Raw genomic sequence first — 6689 nt, 5'->3', positions numbered from 1 at the left:
ATGACTGCTGAGGTTTAGACTGTTTAAATGCTTTCTCATAATTTGTGAAGACTATATAGAGAGGTTAGTTATATTGAGACGAAGAAGACCAAGTTGGCAGTGGCACAGGACGGAGCACTTGCGCTAGGCCAGCGTCCAATAAATCGTCTCTTTGCCATCGGTCATCATGTCGCATTCTTCAGCTTGGCTGCCTTGTAACAATAATCTGCTTAACAGGTATGAGGGTCTTAGATTTGGAGCATATGAGTTTAGATATGAAAATTCTTTGTTCTGTGGATATATGCTTGATATGCTAGGGCTGCATGACTTATGGTTTGTAGCATTTCTGTACCCTGATCTGTGTTCCGCATATGCTTGTTCAATGCATGTTTGCCGCAACAGCTTGTGATGCTATGCGGATTTTACTTTTTTTACCCCTCAAACTGCCAGCCATTGGTAGAGCAAATACACCATTGTACTCAGCTGCATCTTTCTTCATGTCTAAATTGCAGAAAATATAAATTGGACTGCGAATATTTTTCAAATGGGCTCAGCAAGTTTTTTTTTCGGGCCTGTAAAATCCTCAGAGATGTTTACCATTATCTGACCAATATAACCAGTGTGTCCTTGCTGAGGCCTATGAAAATCTCAACTCCCTACGGCCCTCCCTAGGATACAGAAAGTGCGGCCAAAGCAACATTTGAGGAATGTCGTCGGGAGTTTCTTGCACTTCCTGTGGATATCCACATGAGACCTTTTCAAGATTTTGCAGTGACATGAGGGATTGCATGAAGCTTGTTTTTGTTTTAATGTCATTAGGAATGCCGTTCGAGATTAAAGCTCTGTTCAACTCTAATAATCTTTTTCCATATGTATTGTGACACACGGATAAACTGATGTGGTTAGCACTAGCAGTTCAAGTCTACCTTTTAGAACTTATAAAGATACTTTGTGGAAGTGGGTCATTAAGTTGTAGTGTTTTATGAATTGTGTGGGCTACCTTTAAACTGTACATGGAATGAAAAGGTAGAATGCCGGTGGACTTGAGAAGTGATTTGAGAATAGGTAATGATATCGCTCTTCTGCATTCAGACTACAGATTCGAGATATGTGGGGTATGTCCCCATATATCCGCACCCCACGACTCTGTGCAGCAGATATTCTGTCTCTGTATAAAACCTGTATCCAAAGGATAAAGAAATTAAAGCAGTCTCGCTCTTGCAATAAAATATGGCAATCATATGCTTGCTTTGAGCACACTTACTTTTCTTGATTCTTCAAGTGCATGTTAGAATCAAGGTACTATACGCCAAGATATTTGAAATTGCTTACTTGTTGTTTAGGCTCGTTATTTAAATACAAAGAAACATTGTCGTAGTTTAATTTTTTTTCCCCTAGAGCAGAACAAGTATAGTTAGTTTTCTGAATTTTAATGGAGAGGTTTTTGTTAGTGAACTACCCAAGAACTATTGCCAGCACTTCGTTTATTGTTGAGTTCGTTGTGTCTCTTGTAAATATTAAAGCAGCATCAACGGCATACTTCACTGCTTGGGAATATTTGGGACGGAAGGTCACTTACATATAGAGAGAAGAGAATTGGTCTCAGAACTTAGCCGTGGGGTACCCCAATCTTAGGCCTGCGCCTAAGATCATGTTATTCATTACAACATGCTGTACGTGGTTTGCAAGGGAACTATTGAAAAAAAATATTCCCTCGGAAGCCATACTCGCAGAGTTTATCAACTGGGACTGTATGATGAATTGCATCGAATGTGTTTTTAATATCTAAATACGCAACTATGGCAATCTTGTCGTTGAGAGCTCTATTCATCATTTGCATTAGAACAAGGACTGCGGATTCTGTTGATTTATGCGGTGTGAAGCCATGCTGCTAGAACATATAGTATTATACTTCTCTGTAAATTTCTTTGCGTATACAATGCATTTGTTCCAAAAACTATATCGATACCAAGGACCGAAATAGGCCTGTATTTACTCAGTTCCGACCGCTCTCCTTCTTTATGGATAGGCACGACTTTAGCTGCGTTTAGTCTTGGAGTATGTATTGAACATTATATACAGTGCATAAATAGGTGTAATAGGTAGATGGCTAATATGTCAATGCATCGACATATTAGCAATCCACCTATTACAACTATTTATGCATTGTATATACAACAGAGCAGACATGTAGTCTGATTATTTTTCCCGGGATTGTGGGACTGCACGCCACGGGTATCGCAGCTGTTCATTCGAACCACGTCGTCAGAATCTGAATTTCATAGTCGCTTGCACACCTCTCACGTAGGCACAACGGCAGGTATTACGATGAATGGACGACCCCATTTATGAGAACCGTCAGACTGCTTAGTTTCGGCTTTGTTGAGCTTCGTGCCTGCCCGCAGTGATGGCGGCTCAACCAGCTAACATTAACCAGCCACCAGTAACCAGCCGGCAATAACCAGCCAGCATCAGCCAGCCCAACCTAACCCATTTGAGCACAGTTTCGAACACTGATTGGCGCTTCGCTGGTGTCCCCCCCCCCCCCTTTTTCTTGCCACTTCAGTGTCGCTGATCCTTCGCTTCCGTCTGCGCGGTTCCATTCTTCCGGTGCACCGAAACTGCGCACTTGTCACGTTCCGTTTGCTGCTTGTGCGGTTAGGCGGTTGAGTATCCTCGCATGCAATGGTGCCGCTTGTGAGTGGTGTGACGCTGTACCGGTGAAGCTCCACCGCGTTGCACTGTGAAGGGTGCCAGGGAAGCACTTAAGACTTTGGAGTAGTTCTGCTCCAACGCGTGTGACTCTATGCATGAAATAAAACATTGATCGATACATAATAATTAGTCTTTGCCATGCTGTTCTCGTCTCAAAATCAAGTGACCGTTGCCTAGTTTTTCATAAGATATAAATTTACCGTGATGCAAACAGTTCTTTATGGTTATTTTTGGATCATTTGACAATTAGAACACTTTTGAAGTTCGATATAACTAGCCGTTACTGTATTTAAGTGTACTTTCGGCTTACCTTAATGGATATTGAGGCTTTATCGTTTTCTTGTTGTGAGTATAGTGTGTCACGCGGCATTAATTACAACCAAGCTGGACCATTTTCTTATCCTGAAAACTAGAATGTCTGATGTTTGTATTAAGGTCTCTGACCCTGCAGCAGCATGGTCCAAAGTGCATCACAATCTATTGACTGTATTGTCACTTGCAAAGTTGTCTAAGTATGATTTTTAGCACTTAACAGTGCCCCGTAATTGTGGGATGAGGTTTGCTCTTATGGGGATAAAACCTTTAGAATGTGCACAGTCATCAATATATGCTGGTCTAGGGAAGCACACAATCAATTTCTGAACATCAGTGAAGTGAAAAAAATCACCGGTGGTTTAGCTTGAAGTTAATCAGTAATTATCATGCGTTCGCGCTATTAGCCCTGGTTTTGCATCATTTATCTTGAGTTTCTTTGGTTTTGCTTTATGTGAAGTGCCTTATCTTGAATGATTTTTCATATTGTCGCGTAGTGGTGACTGCAATCCAGAGCGAAAATGGCGTCTAAACAAAACTCTATTGGGGCTGACTTGCGCCCACAATGGACTGAATCACTTGGTGGCGTAGCAACAAGCGTGCTTGGCGGTCACCAAACAGAATGCCCGCCGCTTTCGGCCGTGCTCAATCTAAAGCTGATAGCGAACTTTCGAGGTACGGCGTGGAAAGTTACTAGAACATTGTGGAACAACGTAGAATCAACGCCGCCTGGATGTGGTCAATCAGGACCCGTCTTGCAAACAAAGCGATAAAGCTGCGCGCCAGCAGCTTTGAAGGATGTACAAACAGTACACATATTTGCGGCAATATGATGCAAGTTTGTGTGAACCCTTTGAAAATCACTTTACACGTAACATATGCAAATACCTCCGAAAGTAGATGATTGGACAGCCACTGCCGTAGCTCAGTTGGTAGAGCACCATCCGCTAAATTCGGAGGTTTTGGGTTCAGTTCCCACCGGCAGCATGTTCTTCTACTTTCTAGTCATTTTATCTTCCAGTCATAATTACGCGACTAATTTCCCATTTATTACCTCCACAAATTTAACAAATGAAAAAAATGGAATTGGAAACATTCCCTTATTCTTTCCATGGTCTCCGCGACTGTTGGCTTTCTTAATTTATATGTTGTAATGAGTTCCTCATTTTCCTACCCTTGTCAGCTCAGTAGCTTAAAGAGAGCTTCGGTTCTGGCAATTTAGATGCCATAAGTAGCATATATAGAAGCGTTCTCGGACAACTTACATTCTCGTCATTGGACGACATTCCACTTGACACTGGCGCTACAGAAGAAGATGCCGTTGGTGAATGCTCTCAAAGTTAGGTTACACGCAACATAAATACCCTCGAAAGTAGACTGGACAGCCATCGCCGTAGTTGAGTTGGTAGAGCACCATTCGCGAAATTCGGAGGCTCGGATCCCACAGGCAGCATGTAGTGGTTTACAGCGGCAGATCTTAAGCACCTGGTCCTGGGTTTTGCGTTGTCATAGAAGGAATGTTATGTTGCAGTCGTTGGCATAACTGGTTGGTGCGTTGCCATGGGAACCATCCGGGGGTCGGCTATCATGGAAGGAGGAGGGTATTGTGAGAGTGGGGGAATCTTCAACCGGAGGATGGTTAGGGAGGGCATGTCAACATCATGGACAGGTGGGTGGATGGTTCCTTCAGAAACCAGCTGGAGGGTAGTGACCATGGAAGGAGGGTTGCCATAGAAAAAGCAGGGTATGGCGAGAGCGTAGAAAGGTGTAACAGTTGGGTGGTTACGTCGTGAACTGTCCGGAAGGTTTGGTGTGGTTCATGGGGTTTAACATCCCAAAGCAATTCAGGCTATGAGGGACACCGTAGTGGAGGGCTCCAGTAATTTGGACCACCTGGGGTTCTTTAACGTGCACTGACATCGCATAGCACACAGCCCTCTAGCATTTCCCTTCCATCGAAATACGACCGCCGCGGCCAGGATCGAATCCGCGTGTTTCGGGCCAGCAGCCGAGCACCTTAACCACTGGCTCAGCCACCGCGGCGGCCCGTCCAGAAGGTGGTTACCTTTAAAGCAGGCGGGTGTGCCGAGAGCGGAGGAATCCCCAACCGGATGATAGTTACCGTGGTACGAGGAGGGTATGGCGAGAGCGTAAGGAGGCGCAACTGGTAGATGGTTGCCATGGAAACCACCTGGAGTGTAGCTACCCCTGGAAAGAGAAGGATGGCGGGAGCGTAAAGGAGTTCACACTAGCGGGAAACTTCCCGCAGCGGCACAGCGTCAACGTCGACGCTGCGTCGCAGCTCCTCGGAATGACGCTCACACTGCGCGCGTTTTCTCGCTGCGGTTGTCTTGGAATGTGGAGAGAGGAGGCGCTGAGGGAGGACCCGAACGAGCAGAAAGAGAAGGGGATAGTCACGTGACACCAGAGAAGACTGGAAAGCGCGCCCTTTTTCCGCGTCGTCTTGATCGTCTGCTAGCTCTCCTCCCGTCGCCCTTTTCGTCACGAGGATGGCTGGTACTAACGATGAGCTGTTGGCTACGGTAAACGTACTTATACTTGTTTGTTCGCTGCTTCTGCACCGTCTCAAGTCGCGTGTTCATGCTGGCAAAGCAACCGCCGAGTGCCCGGCAGCACGCGCGCAGCCTCTGTCGACGGGGTCACTGAACTGGGACCGACGTCACGGTTCACGGTCGGCGCCCATTGGCTGTTCTCGTCAGCGGCACGGGAAAAACAGCTACCGGACCCATCGCTCTGCCGGACGGCACAGCAGGCTGTCTGCGCGAGAAAAACCGGCTTGTGCGGGAAGTGGCGCGCGGAAAACGTTCTGCGTTGCGCGTTTTCCAGCTAGTGTGAGCGCGCCTTAAGAAGGCACGAATTGTGAGTGGTTCCCGCGGGAACCAACCGGCGGGTAGTTGCCGTGGAAGTAGGAGGGTGTGGAAAAGTGTAGGAAGGCGTAAACACAGGGGTGGCTACCATGGGAACCGCCCCGAAGGGTTTACGGAAGGGTTTAACGTCCCAAAGCGACTCAGGCTATGAGGGATGCCGTAGTGAAGAGCTCCGGAAATTTCCACCACCTGGGATTCTTTAACGTGCACTGACATCGCATAGGCACGGGCCTCTAGAATTTCGCCCCCCATCGAAATTCGAGGGCCGTGGTCGGGATCGAACCCGCGTCTTTCGGGTCAGCAGCCGACCGCCATAACAACTGATCAAGCCACCGAAGCTGGTTACCACAGAATGAGGAGGATGTGGCGATAGCATAGGAATTAACTTGATGATTACCGCGGAAGGAGGAATGTACGTATGGCGAGAGCGTAAGACGCAAGTGGAGGGTGGTTGCCACGGGACCCACCCTAAGGGTACTTACCCTGGAAGAAGGAGGGTTACCGTAGAAGAGCGTAGGAACGCGTGACCGGAGGTGTTTACCATCCACCATTGAAGGAGGACGGAGATGATGGCGAAAAGGAAGGTATGTAGCACGGGGACCATATACGGCAGCCGCCTGATATTAGGGTTTTCTGCTTCAAGAAGCGCCCCCTTTAAGCACGAATGAAAGCATAGAACACCCTTCCGGGCTGGGTGCAAGGGCGCGAGATATAGACACCTGAAGACTCACGTGAAGGTGCTTTCGTTTTACAGTACGTGTACAAACGTGTAGGCAGCACGTGGAAGGAGCATGT

Source organism: Amblyomma americanum, chromosome 10 (genome assembly GCF_052857255.1).
Source record: "Amblyomma americanum isolate KBUSLIRL-KWMA chromosome 10, ASM5285725v1, whole genome shotgun sequence".
Taxonomy (NCBI): Eukaryota; Metazoa; Arthropoda; class Arachnida; order Ixodida; family Ixodidae; genus Amblyomma; species Amblyomma americanum.
Note: the sequence above shows the minus strand (reverse complement) of the source record.